Source organism: Schistocerca cancellata, chromosome 7 (genome assembly GCF_023864275.1).
Source record: "Schistocerca cancellata isolate TAMUIC-IGC-003103 chromosome 7, iqSchCanc2.1, whole genome shotgun sequence".
NCBI lineage: Eukaryota > Metazoa > Arthropoda > Insecta > Orthoptera > Acrididae > Schistocerca > Schistocerca cancellata.
Window position 1 is genome coordinate 227,652,459 of NC_064632.1, and position 23,278 is coordinate 227,675,736.

Sequence of the window (23,278 nt, forward strand, 5' to 3'; positions counted from 1 at the left end):
ATGGGTGAAGTCTTACAAGATAACCACACACTCAGTGTTACGTACTGACTACATTGCAACAGATTTCAACCAAAAATATTGTTAAAAACCGTGGGTTATCAGTTCATTATGGTCAAGTTTCAAAGAAACAAGCAAAAGTGCTTACTTACAGGTCTACAGTACTCTATATCAAAAAGTTGCAAATTTGCAATGGAGATGACAGCCAGACATGGTCAGAAATATATTCGTGAACACACGTATATGAAAAATAAGGAGACATTTCCTACAATAGTACATGCTATTGGAGTATCTAATAGAAAGAAATGGGAGGATATGCCCTGTAGAGTATACGGGCACTCCTGAGGCCAATTGTAAACGTATACAGGGTTTGGGAAAGGGGGGAGGCAGTTGTTACACATGCCCTGTGATGACAGGCTGCAGGAGGTCAAGCAGTCAGGATTGGAGAGTAGGCATCCAAGGCTGCTGTTAAATGACAAAACAGGAAATTAGGTACAATAACAAGAATATATTTCAATGTACGGTGTATGAGAGGTGCACTTAGGGTCAGAAGTTACCAGGTTTAGGCCAGTCTAGGAGGTTGAACAATTAATTGAAATGGGCACTGGAAGGGGAAGCATTTCATGATAACTTACGTTGGTGGCTGGGTGAGAAAAGCAGAGCCAGAGGCTCTGCCTTCCGAAAAGATGTCTGTTCTGCTCAAGGTCTGAATTACAAGAGAGAGAAGCAACTGTGTTTGGCTCCGCAGAACACTCCAGCATCCACACACGTGATCGGTATCCTGCGCACGCTATTGGCTAAAACCAATGGCGTGAATTTGCTAGCAGTTTCAGCAGAGGGCTCAAGGTATCTCTTGTCAGCAGCTTTAACTGGACAGACCTGCCTCAGTTTTGAAAGAGAAGTGACTTGGGTCTTGTAGGCACAGCGTAAGTTACTTGAGGAGAACACTTGTAAAGATTTGACTTGGCCTTTGAAATAAATTTTTTAAACCAATTCCCTAAAATATTCCTTGACTGGCTGCCACCATGTACATTTCCTCCCCCTTCCAGAGAAGTGACAACATTGTTTACAAAATGGTGTCAGTCACTCCCTGGAAAGATGGTTTGCCCTAGTAGTGGCCTTAATGCTATGGGAGGGATCTGTTACAATATTTCATTTAGTGTATGTAAGTGGGAGGGGACGTACCTGCAGTTAAGTTCATCAGATTTCATGAGTTAAGAAAATAATTAAATATTAATTGTTCAAATTACAATACAATATTTCTTGTAATAGTTGAAATCATCACTGTACATATAATCAAGTCTTAAGTCAAATGAAGTTAAAATTGATGCCATAACACTTCACAAAATAGGAATGAACTATCATGGTTTCTGTTAGTTTGAGGGGAAAATCTGCTATTATAATAAAATACTTAATTGTACAGTAATCAAAATATTTGATATTTGGGTGAAAAAAAAATAATAAATTGAATTACTGCATAACATTAGCACTTGGCTTGGTTGGAATTGGATTAAGCACATTTCAATCTTAGTAAAATCTTACTAAATAAATAAAAACAAGTAAATAAAACAAATAAATAAAAATAAATAAATAAAAACTTCGAGGTTTGCCGATGACATTGTAATTCTGTCAGAGACAGCAAAGGACTTGGAAGAACAGTTGAATGGAATGGGCAGTGTCTTGAAAGGAGGGTATAAGATGACCATCAACAAAAGCAAAACGAGGATAATGGAATGTAGTCGAATTATTTATTTATTTATTTACATTTTCTTTGCGTGGTGCCATCGTAATGATGGCTTTTGCAAACGTCAGACTTAATACTATGGTTATATTTATACTTATAAAATACACTATATTCTGTAACTGTTGCTTCTTATGTCTATTTTTTACATTTATCACATTACAACTGATATGCTAATGCCTCATGTTACAATCACTATCTTAAAATTCATTGAAAGAATATAAACATTTTTCTATTAGAAAAGATTTTAATTTTGTTTTAAAAACATTTCCCGTGTACGTTCTTAGAGAGTTTGGTAGCTTGTTATACCAAATCAGACCACTGATATATTGACTTCTATCAGTCATTTTTAATGTTGTTCTGTTACGGAAATAGTCACACTTTGTTCTAGTGTTGTGATCGTGTACATCACTGCCCTTGATTGCTTCTGTTGGTTGACTTATAAAAAATACAACTATTTTGAAGATGTACAGAGAATATATTGTCAAATATTCGTGCTGCACAAACACTTCATGATATGAATCTCTTTGTCCCATCCCATGTATAAGTCTTATTGCTCTTTTCTGTAGTAGTAGTATTCTTTTTAAATGTACATCAGCTGCACAGCCCCATAGTTCAATTTCGTAATTGAGAAAGGGGTAAAGTGTTCCATAATATACTAATTTCAGTGCTTGGCTAGGAACTATCTTTGCGAGCTGGCTGAGGAGATATATGGCACTACTGACTTTTCGGCATACGAAATTAATGTGGTATGTCCACCGCAAATTTTCGTCAACATATACACCCAGGAATTTACAGTTACCATTTTCTGTTGCAGAGATATTACACACACTATTCATATTGTTGTGATGAGCACTGCCTGTTGAGATTTGGTGACATTCACCTTGAGTCCCTGATCATTGAGGTATTTTGTTACTTCTGTTACACTACTAGTAGCAAGAGATTCTAGCTCTTTAGATTCGCTCCCATAGAATAAGATTGATGTGTCATCTGCATAGCTTAATGGCTTGTGCAATGTCGTTAATATATATAAGGAAGAGAAAGGGTCCAAAGATTGAGCCCTGTGGTACACCTTGTAATACAGGTTCACTGGTGGACTGGGAGTTCATGATTTTATTATCTAGTTTGTATGACAATTTAGTGCTTTGCTTATGATTCAACAGGTACGTGGTTAAAAGATTCATGGCTTGATCCCCAATACTACAAGATTTTAGCTTTTTAAGAAGTAACCTATGGTTTACCGTATCATATGCTCCTGTCAGGTCCAAAAATATTCGTGCAGTCTGCATCTTCTGGTCCAACAGACAGTAAACTTCATGGACCAACTGTGTAACTGCTATGGTTGTACTTAGCTCTTTTCCGAAGTCATGCTGCGAATCTACAAGCAGTTTATGTTTTGTGAAAAAGGCACTTAGCTGAGAAAGGATAATCTTGCTAAAAGTGGGAATTAATGATATTGGTCTATAGTTGGAGACTTCTTCCTTACTTCCCTTTTTATACACTGGTTTCACTACACTAATTTTTAAAACCGTTGGATACATGTTTTCTCTAATGCTGCAATTAATCAGGTGAGTAAGAGGTTTAGAAATTTCTTTTAAGCATGCCTTGGTAATAGCACTGGATATACCATCCCATCCAGATGAAAATTTTTTCTTTAGCATGTTTATTGCCCTGCGAACCTTCTGCTCATTCACTTCCACAAATTCAAATTCGGTACACTGGGTGAGATGGCACCGGATCTCTATCTGTGAATCTGTAATATGCATTGATTGTTCACCAGAAATGTAGTAATTATTAAAAATATTACATATAGTATTTGGGTTTTTTATAATGTTACCATCATGTCTTATGCTGAGTGGTTCCATGTTCATCTTGTTGGGACCTTTTCGGTATTTGTCAGTCAGCTTCCAAGATGCTTTGCGTATGTTGTCAGACTGTTCTATTATTTTTCTGTTAATCTGCTTCCTTAGATTGACTATTTCAGTTTTAAAAGTTTGCTTGGCCCTATTGTATTTTTCCTTGAAAACCTACATAGTAGTAGCTTTATAAAGATGGTTTAGATCATGTACTTGCTGCCTGAGTCTAATCAGATTTGTTGGGAGTTTTAGTCTAGGATTACTTCCATTTTGACAGTGTTTAACTATCTTCTGGATTTCTCTGACTGGACAACTATATTCATAATGTTGCAATAGGATTGAGTTGAATTCATTCCATTTCTCATCCGACCCTTTTACCTGGTACATAGAATTCCATTTCTCATTTGCTAGTTTGTCTTTAAGAGCATTAATATTTGAGGTATTTAGCATTCATTTCTGTAGCACAATTTTTGTTATTTTAGGCAGAACTGATTTTTTGTATTCTATCACCTGACAGAAGTGGTCAGAATAAAGAAAATCTAAGGTACTGTAATTTACCTTATCTATAAAATCTTTGTTGATTATAGCATAATCTATTCTAGTGGAACATGTGTCCGTCACTCTGGTGTCAGAGTTCACTATATTTACAAGGTTGTATGAGGTCAGTACATCACTGGGTTTCAAGTTTACTATACTATTTGAGTTTGCATCTATATTAAAGTCACCTAATATAGTAAGGTCATTAGAACCAACCTGACCAGCAATACTACTAAGTTTATCCATAAACACCATTACATCAGCATTTGGTGGCCTATAAACTCCAATCACTTTATGCTTTGGTAACTTAAGATCATTACTGTGGACTACAATGCCTGTCATTTCAATTGATCCTTCTTTGGTGTGTTGTTCAAGAAAGGAAATTTTTTTAGCTTCTACATCCTTATTAACATAAATTGCCACACCACCACCTTTATGGTTTTGCCTACAATAACTACTTGCTAGTAAGTAACCTTCTAATCTATAGTATATTATTTCACTACATTTTAGCCCATGTTCCATTATTACTAGTGCATGTGGCAAGTGTTCCTCTATGAATATTTGTAGAATGTCTAGTTTGTTTCTGAGATGTTGCACATTTAAGTGCATTAACTTTAAAGGTGTTATCCCTTCTTGCTTATTTATCATTTTGCACGAATCAAAATTGTTTGAGTTACACTTTTTACGACATTTTGCATACACTGGTTTTTTGGAACTGACCTGCAATGACTGAGCACTTACTTCACAGCCTGGCTTTTCTTTGTGCGCACGGGACTCAGTCATATCCGAAATACATCCCTAAAAACTATTATTATGGCCCTTTATTCTAAAAAAGTCTCGCTGTTGTAGCCCAGAGCAATTGGAGCTTTCTCCACACCGTCTTTCTCACACAGTTTACTTATGTGGGAAACTAGCTTAGCCTTCCCTTTCCTGTTTAAGTGGAATCCGTGTTTTGTATGTTCATCACGGCTCTTCTTACTTAAGTCTATCAAATGTACATGGCTAAATTTATCACACAGTTTCTTTAGCTCGGAATTGTAGTGTCGAATCTCTTTGTTTACACATAACCACAGTGGTAAATCATGTCGCACTGGCACGTTTGTGATGACAATGTTCGTTTGATGCTGAGGGAATTAGTTTAGGAAATGAGACACTTAAAGTAGTAAAGGAGTTTTGCTATTTGGGGAGCAAAATAACTGATGATGGTCGAAGTAGAGAGGATATAAAATGTAGACTGGCAATGGCAAGGAAAGTGTTTCTGAAGAAGAAAAATTTGTTAACATTGAGTATAGATTTAAATGTCAGGAAGTCGTTTCTGAAAGTATTTGTATGGAGTGTAGCCATGTATGGAAGTGAAATGTGGACGATAAATAGTTTAGACAAGAAGAGAATAGAAGCTTTCGAAATGTGGTGCTACAGAAGAATGCTGAAGATTAGATGGGTAGATCACATAACTAATGAGGAGGTAATGAATAGAATTGGGGAGAAGAGGAGCTTGTGGCACAACTTGACTAGAAGAAGGGATCAGTTAGTAGGACATGTTCTGAGACACCGAGGGATCACCAATTTAGTATTGGAGGGCAGTGTGGAGGGTAAAAATCGTAGAGGAAGACCAAGAGATGAATACACTAAGCAGATTCAGAAGGATGTAAGCTGCAGTAGGTACTGGGAGATGAAGAAGCTTGCACAGGATAGAGTAGCATGGAGAGCTGCATCAAACCAGTCTCAGGACTGAAGACCACAACAACACAACAACATGTCACCTGACTATTTCTGAGGGTAGTAGTCACACAAAGTTGCTCAGGCTATGAAATATTAACACATTTCAGTAGAACGGAGGATTCAAGTGCAAAGTCCAAGAGATGGAGCACCATAAAACACACATAATACAGACCTTATCTATATTAACTCTTGTTAAAATACAAAGTACAAAGCCTTCTCTTATACTGGCAAAACACTGGAATTAAGCATGAAATCAGGGGACTGTCATAAGGCATAAACTAAGCTTGTAAAAAAAAATGTTATAGGCATGGAGAACACACAGGCAAAACTATACAAAAGATAATTAAAATGTGTGTCCACAGTGACAAAACAGCTAACAATATTCTCATCCCATTCATAAAACTTCATATAAAGGAAGGGAAAGAATGCAGTGAGTTTATAATCAGTCCACAAGATACGAAAAGAGTCACTGCTAGAATGTGGTTCTGTGTGACAGAAGAGCATGCATTGTTTGTAAACAAAGTTTCGGCTGATGGGAGAAGAGCAACTGCGTTGTCTGGTGGGGAAGTGTGACGTCAACAAACTTTAATGGTGCTTCTCTCTAGTGGGTGATGGAGGGGGTATTATCTGCGGCGTAACACATGTCTTGCGGGAGGAGAAAGAGGTGGGAGGTAAGCGCAAGGGATGAAGAATGGTGATAGGCGTTGGGGGGGGGGGGGGGGGGGAGGGGTTGGGAGGCGGCTTGTGCTTGCTAAGGCGATCTTGAAGCAAATGTTTTCTGAAGCACAGCTGGCGGCATGTACTGGCGAAATTTGGTGGTTTTGTAAGTGATTTGCAGAATTGGAAGCTTTACTAATGAATGTTGTGGCTTAGAAAGAAAAGGGATTTAACCAATGGGAAAAATTATGTTGCGTTTAACACAGGGTTTTTCCTGGGTATATTCGTGGACAGCTGTCCGTGATCGCAACGTCAGGGAAGTCCAACTCATTGGCGATGTACGCCGAGCTGCCCACTTGCGACGAACTGGAAGGGTGCTCATGTTAAAGAATAAGAGATTGGGTATAATAGGGAACAAGTTCTGGGGGGAGGCAATGATAATATTGGCTATCGACCAGGGTGCAGATGAAGGTGAGCCTCGTCGTGATGTGTCAATGATGTATAGATGAAAGAGATAGGTAGGCGATCGGTTTACGAAAGCGAAAACTGAAAGAATAAACTGATCAGCTGGGCGCTCTGTGGTCACTAACTGCATCGTGTAAGGCACATGGCCCAGGAGGAGGGAGGTACAAAGGAATGGTTGAGGTTGGAACAAATAGACGAGCGACTCAGAGCAGTGGTAGTAACCCAGTGCAATGCATGGGTGAGGGAGGAACTATGCTTGGTCTCCATGGGGCGATTACATCTCGTGGGGGTTAACTACTACAAAATTCCTGAAATCCATGAAGTAACATGGTGAGCTATGAAAAGAGGGGGCACGAACTACTGGGAAATTGTACAATAAAAACTTTTATTCATTAGGGTGGAAGTCTCTTGCTAAGTTTTCAGCAAGATAATGCGTTACTGCACTTGGGAGATGACGTCATGTCATGGGTGCTAATCATCAACAATCTAGTGCTTATTTCAGCGGGTGCTTCAGTCATATTACGTAATGGGTGTATTTGTTTGAATAAACAAATGGGGGTCTCTCAATTAGCAAGGATTTCCATGAAAATGCATATCGTAGTGGGCATGTTAAGGATTTACGGAAGGTAGTATGGTGGTACTACACTTTGGAGGAGTCTTGTAAATGCAAAACACCACCAAACTAAATGGTGGTGCATGGGAAGACACCCCATATGGTGTCCGCCGCTCGTGGTCTCGCGGTAGCGTTCTCGCTTCCCGAGCACGGGGTCCCGGGTTCGATTCCCGGCGGGGTCGGGGATTTTCACCTGCCTCGAGATGACTGGGTGTTTGTGTTGTCCTCATCATTTCATCATCATCCAGGAAAGTGGCGAAATTGGACTGAGCAAAGCTTGGGTAATTGTACGGGCGCTGATAACCACGCAGTTGAGCGCCCCACAAACCAAACATCATCATCACCCCATATGGTGCACTTCGTTATTGCGATGTTTTTCCGTTTCGCATTCCATCAGCTGGAGGTCACTTGCTTCTAAACTCCCCTCAGAGTTACAGTCTGATCAACAGGCATGAGAATGAAAAAACTTGAAATCATTTTTTTAATCTTAGGTATCTTGAAAGAAAACGGGGAAATAAATGCTTCTAAACCAAAAATGCACTTAGCTTATCTGCAAAACAGGGGAACAGTGGAGTATTAGTTCCATAGGTTAGATGAAAGTCCTAAGTTGGGTTGGGTTGTTTGGGGGAAGAGACCAAACAGCGAGGTCATCAGTCTCATCGGATTATGGAAGGACGGGGACGGAAGTCACCCATGCCCTTTCAAAGGAATCATCCCAGCATTTGCCTGGAGCGATTTAGGGAAATCATGGAAAACCTAAATCAGGATGGCCGGACGCGGGATTGAACCGTTGTCCTCCCGAATGCGAGTCCAGTGTGCTAACCAACGCGCCACCTCGCTCGGTCCTGAAAATCCTAAGTATCACAATCTATTTAACAATAAAAGACAAATAGAATAGACCCCGCAACGAGGGGCTCCACATTCTAGGTTTGATAACAAAATGAAACATTCCATGACGTACGCTTGTAAAGAGTAGCAATGTAGAAAAACTTTTGTAAGGTAACCTTGATGCATTCTTTCAAAAGGCAAAACAAAATCATTGTCAATAAAGGAGATCTAAAAGTGAAATACAGTACAATACAAAAATTCTGCAACAAAGCTGAATAATACAAACAGCTTAATACCATCAAATAACAAATACCTATACAGTAGTTGGGAGAGGTACCTTGAAACACTTAGTACACTCCGTACATTGTCACTCAAAACTTGCAATAAATGACTTATAAATCAAGTGAAAATTAGACTTAATTTATGACAGACCAGACAAAGAAGAGGGAGAGAAGTGGTAGCGTTTGGCAGCGTGACTGGCTTATTGCAAGATGACAGCTGTGCCTGTCCATGTGTTTGCACAATGCGCTGCTTATAGTAAGCATTCACTAGTAACATAACATGCAATTTAAACAACTCCAAAACTTTGTATCAACTGAAAACTCGCTGCATGGTAAAATGAATCGTGGCTAACGGTTCTGCTCTGACCTCTGGGGTGTCAGTATAAAACAGACCATTTAACATCACTTACCACAACACACACAAGAACTCTTGCCTGTTCACAAATAACCTCAATAAAACAATGTATCACATATCCTCATATCAACAAAACTTCACTGCCCTCTGGGGGATAACAGCTGGAAGTCATCTATCCTCTCTTATCAACTTACAGGGGTAGAACAGATCAATTCTCTTTCATAGCTTCGTGCATTGAGTTAACCAATTAAGGAATTACCACTTACGAAAAACAGAAGGCTTGGACAGAAAAAGAATAAATGGTCAGCAAAGAGGATGCAGAGAGATGAGAAAGAAAAGAAGACGGTAGAAAAAGTTCATTCCTTTCGTTCCGCAATCCGGCATGTCACACAACATAATATCGGATTTGGCAACACAGTTGCTAATCATGTAATTATGACTGTGTATGCGCTTGGGGTCTAAGGTCGCCTAGTACCAGTAGTAAACAACGGACATCACCAGGACCACCAGAATCTAATGGTTTGTCGCTTTTCTTACAAGGCCTAAGCGCTGATTTCGCGCCTGTGCCTGGGCTTGCAATAAAAATAAATGCCTATCGAGGTAAAAAGATTTAGTGTGCCAAAGATTTCGGAAACCTTGCAGATGTGGTTTGATGGCACAGGGCATTACAGAGCCCTTAAAGTGCTCACATCTGTTGAGCAAGATGAAGGATCCTACTTTCATTATGTTGTTGTTGTTGTGGTCTTCAGTCCTGAGACTGGTTTGATGCAGCTCTCCATGCTACCCTATCCTGTGCAAGCTTCTTCATCTCCCAGTACTTACTGCAACCCACATCCTTCTGAATCTTCTTAGTGTATTCATCTCTTGGTCTCCCTCTACGAGTTTTACCCTCCATGCTTCCCTCCAATGCTAAATTTGTGATCCCTTGATGCCTCAGAACATGTCCAACTAACCGGTCCTTCTTTTTGTCAAGCTATGCCACAAACTCCTCTTCTCCCCAATTCTATTCAATACTTCAATATTAGGTATGTGATCTACCCATCTAATCTTCAGCATTCTTGTGTAGCACCACATTTTGAAAGCTTCTATTCTCTTCTTGTCCAAACTATTTATCGACAATGTTTCACTTCCATACATGGCTACACTCCATACAAATACTTCGAGAAACGACTTCCTGACACTTAAATCTATACTCGATGTTAACAAATTTCTATTCTTCAGAAACGCTTTCCTTGCCATTGCCAGTCTACATTTTATATCTTCTCTACTTCAACCATCATCAGTTATTTTGCTCCCCAAATAGTAAAACTCCTGTACTACTTTAAGTGTCTCATTTCCTAATCTAATTCCCTCAGCATCACCCGACTTAATTCGACTATATTCCATTATCCTTGTTTTGCTTTTGTTGATGTTCATCTTATATCCTCCTCTCAAGACACTGTCCATTCCGTTCAACTGCTCTTCCAAGTCCTTTGCTGTCTCTGACAGAATTACAATGACATCAGCGAACCTCAAAGTTTTTATTTCTTCTCCATGCATTTTAATACCTACTCCGAATTTTTCTTTTGTTTCCTTTACTGCTTGCTCAATATACAGACTGAATAACATCAGGGAGAGGCTACAACCCTGTCTTACTCCTTTCCTAACCACTGCTTCCCTTTCATGCCCCTCGACTTTTATAACTGCCATCTGGTTTCTGTACAAATTGTAAATAGATCTTTCATTATAGGATGGAGAAATATGCTTATAGTAAAGCTGAAAGAATAAAAGAGTTGATCATGACACGAAAATGAAGTGGAAGAAAATGCCATGAACGGCTGGGAGACTCTGTGGATACCAAACGCATTGTGCAAGCTGCACATCCCTGGAGATTAAGTGAAAGCTCTCAAGAATGTACTTTAAAAACTTCTCATCACAACAACTAGGCATAACATACCTCGATGATAACAGAGTTTAAAATGAGGATAAGAAATTTATGGCAGTACACATGTTCAATGGAAGTGTATTTTCTCTAAGTTCTTCTCTGGATAAATGGCTGCAAGGTCTCAGTGCATATCAACACTCACAGTACAGAAGAGACGGTAGCGGCGGTGGTGTCGTGGCTGAGGGCTGTACGCATGTGGTACTTGCGTAGCAAAGGCGTGGGTGGCAGGGCAGCTGGCTGCACGGTGCTGAAAGTACACACCCCGGGCATTGATGCTAGGACCCAGGCGCAGACGGCAGCAGGGGGCTGACTGGTGGCAAACGTGGGGCAGCAGGTGGGCAGCGACAGCGGCAGGAAAGCCGTGCCAATGGTGAATAGCGTGCCCGTGTGCTTTGTATAGCCACGGGAATGGCACGGACGCCTTCCACATATTCTTCATGTCTTGGTGCCCGGCTCAGAGTTGGCGGGCAGCTACTGAGAAGCTGGGCTGGTTGCAACCATCAAATGGGGTTGGAGTGCACGCAGTATGCATGTGCGCGGTGAGGCACGGCTCGCTGTACTAAGCGTGTACGTGTTGGTGCGGCAGCTGTGTGCTAGAGGCAGGAAGTAGACTTTGCCCCGAGTGGTGGTATGTGTGGACACAGTGTCTGGCGCGACATTGTAGCCAACATCCTGCACCCAGGCTCTGCTTGTAGTGGAATAACAGTGGCGAATATTGACCTACCACACAACGTCAAACATGACCAAAATAAACGGCTACCCTATGGACCGAACGGTGGGATCGGATCGTGATTCTGACACCAAATGTAGAGTATACAGGCACTTCTGACACCAAATGCAGAGTATAAGGGCACTGCTGGCACCAATTGTAAAAATATACAGGATTGGGAAAAGGGGGGAGATGATTGTTACATATGCCTCGTGATGACAGTGTGCAGGAGGTCGAGCAGTCAGGATTAGAGAGTGGGCATCCAGGGCTGCTGTTAAATGACAAAACAGGAAATTAGGTACAATAATGAGAATATATTTCAATGTATGGCATGCAATGTTTGCGCCTAGGGTTAGAATTTACCAGGTTTAGGCCAGTCTTGGAGGTCGAACAATTAATTGAAATGGGCAATGGAATGGGAAGTGGTTCTTGTTAAGATATGTTGGTGGCCGGGCGTGAAAAGCAGAGGCAGAGGCTCTGCCTTCCAAAAAGACGTCTGTTTTGCTCGAGGTCTGGATTACGAGAGAGAGAAGCAACAGTGTTCAGCTCCGCAGAACACTCCAGCGTCCACACATGTGATCGGTATCCTGTGCACGCTATTGGCTAAAATCAATGGCGTGAATTCACTAGCAGTTTCAGCAGAGGGCTCAAGGCATCTCTTGTCAGTAGCTTTAACTGGGCAGAACTGCCTCGGTTTTGGAAGACAAGTGACTTGGGTCACGTAGGCACGGTGTAAGTTACTCGGGGAGAACACTTGTAAAGATTTGACTGGGCCTTTGGAATAAATATTTTAAACCAATTCCCTAAAATATTCCTTGACTGGCTGTCACCATGTACAGCCCCATTGTATCGGTTATTAGGGTTCCTTCTCATTCCCTCCATGTATGGAGCATAGGAAAAATGATTGCCTACATGCCTTTGTGCAATTGTAATTATTTTAATCTTATCCCTGTGTGAGTGATGCCTAGGGGATTGTAGTATATTCCCAGAGTCATCATTTAAAGGTGGTTCTTGAAACTTTATTAGTAGGCTTTGTCAGAATACTTTATGGCTATCTTCAAGAATCTGCCTGATCAGTTTCCTCATTATCTCCATGAAACTTTCCCATGGATCAAACAAATCCATGACTATTCATGCTGCCCTTCTCTATATACATTCAATACACTCTGTTAGTCCTGTCTTGTACAGGTCCCATACACTTGAGCAATACTCTAGAACCTGCCACATGTGTGATTTGTAATCAATCTCCTTTATAAACTGATTGCACTTCCCAATATTCCAGCAATAAACCGAAGTCTGCTACCTGCTTTCCCCATGACTGAGTCTATGTTGTCATTCTATTTCATATCCCTACAAAGTGCTACACCTATGTATCTGTATGGGTTGGCTGATTCCAGCAGTGATTCATTGATATTATAGTCATAGGGTACTATGTGTTTTTCATCTTGTGAAGTGCACAGTTTTCCTTTCTTGAACATTTAAAGCAAGTTGCCAGTCTTTTAACCACTCTGAAATCTTATCAAGATTTGACTGAATATGTATGCAGTTTAATTCAGACAGCATTTCATTACAGATAAGTGCATCGTCTGCCAAATGTTTGAGGTTATATTAATACTGTCTACAAGGTCATTAATATTCAATGGGAACAGCAACACTTTCCTAGGCACACCTGAAGTTACTTCTACATCTGACGATGACTCTCCATCCAAGATAACATGTTGTGTCCTCCCTACCAAAAAGTTCTCAAGCCAGTCACAAATTTCACTTGACATCTCTTACGATTGTACTTTTGATAGTAATCATAGGTGTGGTACTGAGTCAAACACTTTTCTGAAATCGAGAAACACAACATCTACCTGGTTGTCTTGATCAAAAGCTTTCAGTATGCCATGTGAGAAAAGTGCGAGTTGGGTTTCACATGATAGATATTTTCAAAAACGATGCTAGTTGACATTGAGGAGGTCATTCTGTTCAAGATACCTCATTATGTTTGAGCTCAGAATATGTTTTAAGATTCTACATCAAATTAATATCAAGGATATTGGACAGTAGTTTTGTGGATCACTTCTAATACCCTTCTCCTTGATAGGTGTGAGCTGTGCCTTTTTTCCAAGAACTGGGAACTGATTTTTTTTTTTTTTTAAGGGATCTCCAATAGATTATACAGTAAATCTTCATTTATACGTTTTTCAACGGGCTACAGAAAAAAAACGTAAAAGTGTGAAAAACGTATATATGAAATGTAGCACCATACTATCAAATTAATTGGTAAACAAAAAATGAAAAATCCAGTAAAAAAAAAGTTACATTCTACAAAGCATTGTATAAGCTTACTAGGTACCATACTTAACAAAGATATAAAGAAAAATGTAAATCTCTACACAGAAGAAAACGTCATTTAAAAAAAAAGTCTGTAACTTTTCTTGTTTTTCCTTTGATGCGGCAATAGCCTACACTGTACCATCAAATTGTCGAGTGCTAGTAATAGTGTTCCATAGATTTCGTGTTTGTTTTGAATAGTCAGAGAGAGTCCCTTTAGTAAGCCATAGTGCCAGTAGTGCTAGTGTTTGTTTTCAATACAGTCCAGAGACAGGTAGTGCTATTTTCATTGTTTTCTACAAGAAATCACAGTTTAGTCAACACTCAGCCACCTTTAGTGAATTAGCAGCCTAGTTAAAACTTGATTAACTCTCTACAGTAAATTGATTTCTTAGGATGGATAGGATGTGTGACTGCTGTGTACGGACGCAGTAGGAGCTGGCCACTGTTCGTTAACAGCTGAACGTGTTGATGGCCGCGGTCAGACGTCTTCAGGCTGCTCCCTCGGAGTGTAGCAGCAGTGGGGAGTCTGGTGCGTCGCATGGTACACCCCAGGTGTTGCATGCTTCACCCACTGTCCCTGCTGTCGAGACATCTTCAAGGGTACCGGGCGTGGTTGGGCCACCCTCTCCCCAAGGGGAGTGGCGGGTTCAGCGGCGTTCGCAGCACACGAGGCAGAGGGTCAATGTGGAGGCTCGCCGTGTGGCATCGCCCGCTCTGCCTGTGAGTGGACATGTGGCCGCTCCTTCAGCAAGGTCCGAGCAGGCACACGGGGGGAGGGGTTTATTAGTTATTGGGAGCTCCAACGTTAGGCAGATGATGGAGCCCCTTAGGGAAATAGCAGAAAGGTCGGGGAAGAAGGCCAGTGTTCACTCAGTCTGCTTGCCAGGGGGTCTCATCCGAGATGTTGAGTAGGCCCTGCCGGCGGTGATAGAGAGCACTGGGTGCACCCGACTGCAAATTGTTGCTCATGTTGGCACCAATGACTCCTGCCATCTGGGTTCAGAGGTCATCCTCAGTTCGTACAGGCGGTTGGCGGAATTGGTGAAGGCAGAAAGCCTCACTCGCGGGATGGAATCTGAGCTAACTATTTGTAGCATCGTTCCCAGAACTGATTGCGGTCCTCTGGTTTGGAGCCGAGTAGAAGGCTTAAAGCAGAGGCTCAGACGATTCTGCGGAGATCTGGGGTGCAAATTTCTCAACTTCCGCTATCGGGTGGAGGAATCTAGGGTCCCCCTGAATAGGTCAGGCATGCACTACATGCCGGAAGTGGCTACAAGGGTAGCGGAGTACGTGTGGAGTGCACATGTGGGTTTTTTAGATTAGAGAATTCCCTCCCTAGGCCTGACAAGATGCCTCCTGAGATGCGGCAAGGTAGGAGTAGGCAAAATGCAACAGGGAATAGCAATATTAATGTGCTAATAGTAAACTGCAGGAGCGTCTATAGAAAGGTCCCAGAACTGCTCTCATTAATAAACGGTCACAATGCCCATACAGTACTAGGGACAGAAAGTTGGCTGAAACCAGACGTAAACAGTAATGAAAGCCTAAACTCAGATTGGAATGTATACCACAGAGACAGGCTGAACAGTGAAGGGGGAGGCGTATTTATAGTGATAAGAAGTGCAATAGTATCGAAGGAAATTGACGGAGATTCGAAATGTGAAATAATTTGGGTGAAGGTCACGGTTAAAGCAGGCTCAGACATGGTAATTGGATTTCTCTAGAGGCCCCCTGGCTCAGCAGCTGTTGAGTCTGAGCACCTGAAGGATAATTTGGAAATTATTTCGAGTAGATTTCCCCACCATGTTATAGTTCTGGGTGGAGATTTTAATTTGCTGGATATAGACTGGGAGACTCAAACGTTCATAATGGGTGGCAGGGACAAAGAATCCAGTGGAATTTTTTAAAGTGCTTTATCTGAAAACTACCTTCAGCAGTTAAACAGAGAACTGACTCGTGGCGATAACATATTAGACCTTCTGGTGACAAACAGACCCGAACTATTTGAAACAGTTTATGCAGAACAGGGAATCAGTGATCATAAAGCGGCTACTGCATCAATGATTTCAGCTGTAAATAGAAATATTAAAAAAGGTAGGAAGATTTTTCTGTTTAGCAAAAGTGACAAAAAGCAGATTACAGAGTACCTGATGGCTCAACACTAAAGTTTTGTCTCAAGTACAAATAGTGTTGAGGATCAGTGGACAAAGTTCAAAACCATCATACAATATGCGTTACATGAGTATGTGCCAAGCAAGATTGTAAGAGATGGAAAAGAGCCACCGTTGTACAACAACCGAGCTAGAAAACTGCTGCGGAAGCAAAGGAACTTCACAGCAAACGTAAACATAGCCAAAGCCTTGCAGACAAACAAAAATTAAACGAAGCAAAATGTAGTGTGAGGAGGGCTATGCGAGAGGTGTTCAATGAATTCGAAAGTAAAGTTCTATGTACTGACTTGGCAGAAAATCGTAAGAAATTTTGGTCTTATGTCAAAGCGGTAGGTGGATCAAAACAAAATGTCCAGACACTCTGTGACCAAAATGGTACTGAAACAGCGGATGACAGACTAAAGGCCGAAATACTAAATGTCTTTTTCCAAAGCTGTTTCACAGAGGAAGACTGCACTGTAGTTCCTTCTCTAGATTGTTGCACAGATGACAAAATGGTAGATATCGAAATAGACGACAGAGGGATAGAGAGACAATTAAAATCGCTCAAAAGAGGAAAGGCCACTGGACCAGATGGGATACCAGTTCGATTTTACACAGAGTACGTGAAGGAACTTGCCCCCTTCTTGCAGCAGTGTACCGTAGGTCTCTAGAAGAGCGTAACGTTCCAAAGGATTGGGAAAGGGCACAGGTCATCCCCGTTTTCAAGAAGGAACGTCGAACAGATGTGCAGAACTATAGACCTATATCTCTAATGTCGATCAGTTGTAGTCTTTCAGAACATGTATTATGTTGGAGTATAATGACTTTTCTGGAGACTAGAAATATACTCTGTAGGAATCAGCATGGGTTTAGAAAAAGACTTGTGAAACCCAGCCCGCCCTATTCGTCCACGAGACTCAGAGGGCCATAGACACGGGTTCCCAGGTAGCTGCCGTGTTTGTTGACTTCCCCAAGGTGTTTGATACAGTTCCCCACAGTCGTTTAATGAACAAAGTAAGAGCATATGGACTATCAGACCAATTATGTGATTGGATTGAAGAGTTCCTAGATAACAGAACGCAGCATGTCATTCTCAATGGAGAGAAGTCTTCTGAAGTAAGAGTGATTTCAGGTGTGCCACAGGGGAGTGTCATAGGACTATTGCTATTCACAACATACATAAATGACCTTGTGGATGACATCGGAAGTTCACTGAGGCTTTTTGCAGATGATGCTGTGGTGTATCGAGAGGTTGTAACAATGGAAAATTGTACTGAAATGCAGAAGGATCTGCAGCGAATTGACACAAGGTGCAGGGAATGGCAATTGAATCTCAATGTAGACAAGTGTAATGTGCTGCGAATACATAGAAAGATAGATCCCTTATCATTTAGCTACAATATAGCAGGTCAGCAACTGGAAGCAGTTAATTCCATAAATTATCTGGGAGTACCCATTAGGAGTGATTTAAAATGGAATGATCATATAAAGTTGATCGTTGGTAAAGCAGATGCCAGACTGAGATTCATTGGAAGAATCCTAAGGAAATGCAATCCGAAAACAAAGGAAGTAAGTTACAGTACACTTGTTCGCCCACTGCTTGAATACTGCTCGGCAGTGTGGGATGCGTACCAGATAGGGTTGATAGAAGAGATAGAGAAGATCCAACGGAGAGCAGTGCGCTTCATTACAGGATCATTCAGTAATTGTGAAAGTGTTATGGAGATGATAGATAAACTCCAGTGGAAGACTCTGCAGGAGAGACACTCAGTAGCTCGGTACGGGCTTTTGTTGAAGTTTCGAGAACATACCTTCACCGAAGAGTCAAGGAGTATATTGCTCCCTCCTACATATATCTTGTGAAGAGACCATGAGGATAAAATCAGAGAGATTAGAGCCCACACAGAAGCATACCGACAATCCTTCTTTTCGCGAACAATACGAGACTGGAATAGAAGGGAGAACCGATAGAGGTAGTCAAGGTGCCCTCCGCCACACACCATCAGGTGGCTTGCGGAGTATGGATGTAGATGTAGATGTAGATGAAAACGGGATAACTCTGTCATTATTTTGTCAGAAACATTGTGCCGCGTCACAAATTGTTTAATTATTTCACGCATTTACTGCATCGTTTAACATCATGGAGGGATACTGAGGCCCTTCTGTATCAGCCTTATCATCAGTTTCTTCCACGTCCAGGTCCCATGATGCATACTGAACTATCTCAGCAATAGTCATACTGTGAATATTTCATTGGGACACAAAAAATAAAAAAAAATGTATAAGTGAGAAAAATGTATACATGAGAAAAACATATAAATCAAGTTTTACTGTAGTGGCAAGAGGGGCTAACTCAGCTGCATATTCAGCATAGAATCTGATAGGGATCCCATCGGGGTCTCGAGCTTTGTTCACTTTTAATGATTTCAGCTTTTTCTCAAACCACTGACATTTATACTTATTTCATTCATCTTTCCAGTGGTACAAGGATTAAATTGAGGCAATTATCCTGGGTTTTCCTTTGTTAAGGAACATTTGAACAAAACAAAGTTAAGCATTTCAGCTTATACTTTGCTACCCTCCACTTCAGTTCCTGTCTCAATCGCTATGGACTGAACACTAACTTTGGTGCCACTGCCAGCTTTTACATATGACCAGAATTTCTTTGGATTTTGTGAAATGCCATTTGACAATATTCTACTACTGTAGTCATTAAAGGCATCAAGCATTGCTCTCTTGACAACCAAACGTGTTTCATTCAGCATCTCTCTATCTATAGCCCCATGATTTGTTTTACACTTATTATACAGTAATCTCCATTTCTTTAGAAGTTTCTTTACAGTGGCTGTATACCATGGAGGTTCCTTCCCATTATGAACTGTTCTACTGGGTACATATCTATCCAGTGCATGGTTAACTATTCTTTTAAACTTGAGCCAGAGTTCCTCTACATGCTCCTGACCAGTGCTGAAAGTTTCAAATTCTTCATTGAGATATGACATTGCGGTTTTTTTTTTTTTTTTTTTTTTTTTTTTTTTTTTTTTTTTTTTATCTAGTTTACTGAACATGTATATCTTTCTGCTTGTTTTAGTTGTACTTTGGTAATCATTGTTGCCACAACTGCGGCATAGTCACTGAGACCAGTTTCAGTGTGGACATCCTTAAAAATGTCAGGTCTATTTGTTGCCATTAGATCCAATATATTTCCATCACAAGTCGGGTTCCTAACTATCTGTTCTAGGTAGTTTTCAGAGAGGGCATTTAGTGAAGAATCACAAGATGTCTTACCATGCCCACTGCTATCCAAATTGTAATTTTCCCATTTAATTGTTGGATGATTTAAGTCTCCACTGATGATTACAATATGATTGGAGAACTTAAGTACTGAGGTTTTCTGTAAAGTTCTTGGTTACATCAGAAGATGAGTCTAGTTTGTAACAGAAGAATCCAATTATCATTTTATGTTGACCCCTTATACTGGTTCTTGCCCAAACAATCTGACATCCAACTTGAATTTCTATCTTATTGGATTTGAGTTTTTATCTACTGCAACAAATGCTCCACCCCCGTTTCCCATTTACCTATCCTTTTGATATACACTTAAATTTTCCCCAAAAATCTCACTGCTATCAATTTCAGGTTTCAACTAGCTTTGTGCACCTAGTATTGTGTGAGCTTCACTGCTTCTCATGAGCACTTCAAACTCTGGCACTTTGTTATGAATGTATCAGCAGTTTACCGTTAGGATTTTAATACTCTCGCATGCGGGAGGCATTTCTTTCAAGCTTACACTGATACTTGTGGGTTTCCTACAGCTCTCATTATCTGGATTGGATGGAGAGTCACCTAATCTAAGAAACCCTTGTCTGCACCCCACACACAGTCAGCTACAAGTGTAGTGCACACCTGACCTATTTCTCAACCCTGTCATGCAAATCCAGGAATTTGCAGCAAAACTTGTTACAGAACTTTGGAAGTCTCTGGTTCAGTCCTTCCACTCAACTCAGAACCAAAGGGCCACGATCAGTTCTGTGGACAATGCTGCAAATTGTGAGCTTCATTGAAACTCCATGCACAAGGCTGGTCTTCTCAACCTTCTCTGCCAGTTTCTGGAATGACCCAAGAGAGACTTTGGAGCCCAGATGACAGGCCTCATTTGTTCCAATGTGCACCACAATCTGCACTTGGTTGCACCCTGTTCTCTCAACAGCTTTGGAATAGCCTCATCACTGTGGGGTCTTGCCCACTCGTCTCGTATAAGGTGCCTTAAGGATGTTGCGTTCTCGGAATGCTACTCAACAATTCAAGTCACATTAATAGTTTTTATTACAAATAAGAAGTTTAACGAATAAAACATTCTCAGTTTTCAAGCTGTGGCAATTCAGATAAAATCCTCGAGCTTTTGATGACCATCTCTGCCATTGTTATCAGGAGTTCACTGACTGCCGGGGCTGCTACGGTTTCTCACTTATATAGACATGATGACATCATCAGTAGCCAATGTGGTGCACGCAGTTAAGTTGACCCGGGCAGCTAGCAGAGCTATTGCCTGTGGCAGCACCAGTGACATCTGGTGGTGCCAGGGGCAGGGGCCACATTTGAAACTGCCGCTTCCACATTGTGCATCTGTCTTTGCTTTGTTTTGATGTCCAATGCCAGTCCCTGTGCCCTGCTGAGCGTGTACCCCTGGTCTCTGTTGAAATTGTTGTTGTTTAAACAAATCTCGGCCACTTCCTTTATAACGGAGTCCCAGTATGTAGATGTCTGAGCCAACACTTTTGTATTTTTGAACTGTATTTTATGTCCGTTTTTTAGGCAATACTCCGCTATGGCCAACTTGTCAAGCTCCCTTTGTTTTATATGGCACTTGTGCTCAGTACAATGCTCCACAACTGTGTGAATTGTTTGTTCGATATACAAGCTGCCACATTCACAGGGTACACCATACACACTGGACACTTGAAGAGCAATGTCGTCTTTAACAGGTCACAACATATCTCATATCTTGGGGGCGGGCTGGAACACTGGTCTTAGCCCATGTTTCAGCAGCAGACGTCCTAACTTGCTGCTAGTTGCTCCAGAGTATGGCAGGAATGCGGTCTGTTTGGCCTCTTCTACTGATTCACCAGGTGTCATTTGTTCGTGGCCCTTGAAAGCGTTTGCGATGTCTCTTTTGCTGTATCCATTTTTCACAAAAACACGTTTTAAGTTCTGCAATTCAGACTGTAGGTGGTCATCATCAGAGATGATCTTGGCTCTATGAACCAACGTGTTCAGGACCACTTTCTCGTGTACAGGGTGGTGGAAACTGTTGGCGTTCAAGTACCGGTGCTGCCATGGGCAATAACTCCGCTAGCTGCCCAGATCGACTTACGCGCCTGTGCCACATTGGATTTATCTGACTGGCTGCTGATGATGTCATCATGCCTATATAACAAGAAACCGTAGCAGCCCCGGCAGTCAGTGAACTCCTGATGACAATGGTTGAGATGGTCATTGAAAGCTTGAGGATTTTATTCGAATTGATGTGGCTTGAAAACCGAGAATGTTTTATTCATGTATGCCGTCACGAAAGACAAGAAGGACAAGAAGATCGACAATACTTAGCTTTTAATTTACAACAGTGTGGCAAGCGATGGGCGACACGAGCCATAAATCAGAGTCCTTTGCTATTTACAACGTTCATGCAAGTTTGACACACAGTTTGTGGATCACTACTAACTGCTATCGTAACACTATCTGCTAGACCTGTCCACATACTGTGCTGATACTGAGTGAATACTGAGCGGACGAGGCTGATAGGAGCGGCACTTATATTCTCCTCTTGTATAGGCCACTCCTGTCGTGGTGCGGTCCTAATCGGTGCACCATTGGCCGTTGTCGTTTCACCACCATCTCTTCTCTTACGTTCTTCATCTTCATTCCGGCACTTGTGGTTACGCCAGAACATTCACCGTGTCGAATGAGGCACCCAGGCGTACACACAGAGTGCACCTGGTGTCCTTTGCTGTCCCTTTCTGCCATTTCCCTAAGAGGTACCATCGTTCGCCATGTATTTGAACTGCCGATTATTAATAGAGCCCTACCCTTCTGCGTTTGTCTACTCCTGACACTGGACATAACAGGTTTCCCCACAACAGGTGGAGTGAGTCCCATTGGCTCAGTTTAAATTTCAGTGAAAGGCAGCACCTGATGAAACTTGTTTTTTAGTGGGAGCAGTACAACACTCTGAGTCCTCCCTGGTCCCATCTTTCCCACACAGGATGCCTAGATCTACCATTGACATGCTACTCGCAGTCAAGTGGACGGGTAATGACAGATCCTGTACTTTCTGCAGAGAAGATAGGATCCTCAGGAGGATAGTACTTGAGGTTCCTCTGGTACTGGTATCACAGGTACACAGCTCTTGGGAGCTCTTCCGACACACTGACTGGTAGCAGCTGTCAATTGTTTGATAGTAGTCAGGGTGATTTCCAGCTGTTTACAAATGTCACCCAACTCATCGCACGTTTGGAATAGCATTCACAGAGGGGCTGCATTTTGGCTGGAGCAGTGTATTAAAATGCAGTGAAAAAGGACTTCAATTTAAACCTGCTGATTACCTTTTAATCTGTAGCACTAAAACATTGCTAATTCCCTATAAGAATAGAAGCAGGTACACAAAATGAGATTTCTGTTAAGGCAACACGAAAACCTCTGGTAAAAATTACTAGTTTTCTAAAACATTGCGATGTTGATTATAGTTGTTATCGAACTCAAAAACCGAGCTAATTTATGAGAAATGCAGAAAATATATAGGGCTACTCCTCTTTAAGGAAAGCTAGATGTAACACAAAATTTTATTTAGAAAGAAATTAAATCGCAAACCCTGAGTTGTTTCAGATTGCTCATAGATTATACAAAGGACAATGGTAGCTTCTGAATATTCTCAAAGACACACATTTATTTGCATTGAGATACTTTTGTCAAGCTTCAATACGCCACATTTGGTGTCTGATACCACAACATTTGGTGTCAGAATAGCAGGCATCATCTGTCCAGTACAATGTTCGAGCCCACCGCCTGCAGTACAGTTGCAAGATGTGGAGAGTGCTGTCAAAATTGTTCTTTTAAGTGTT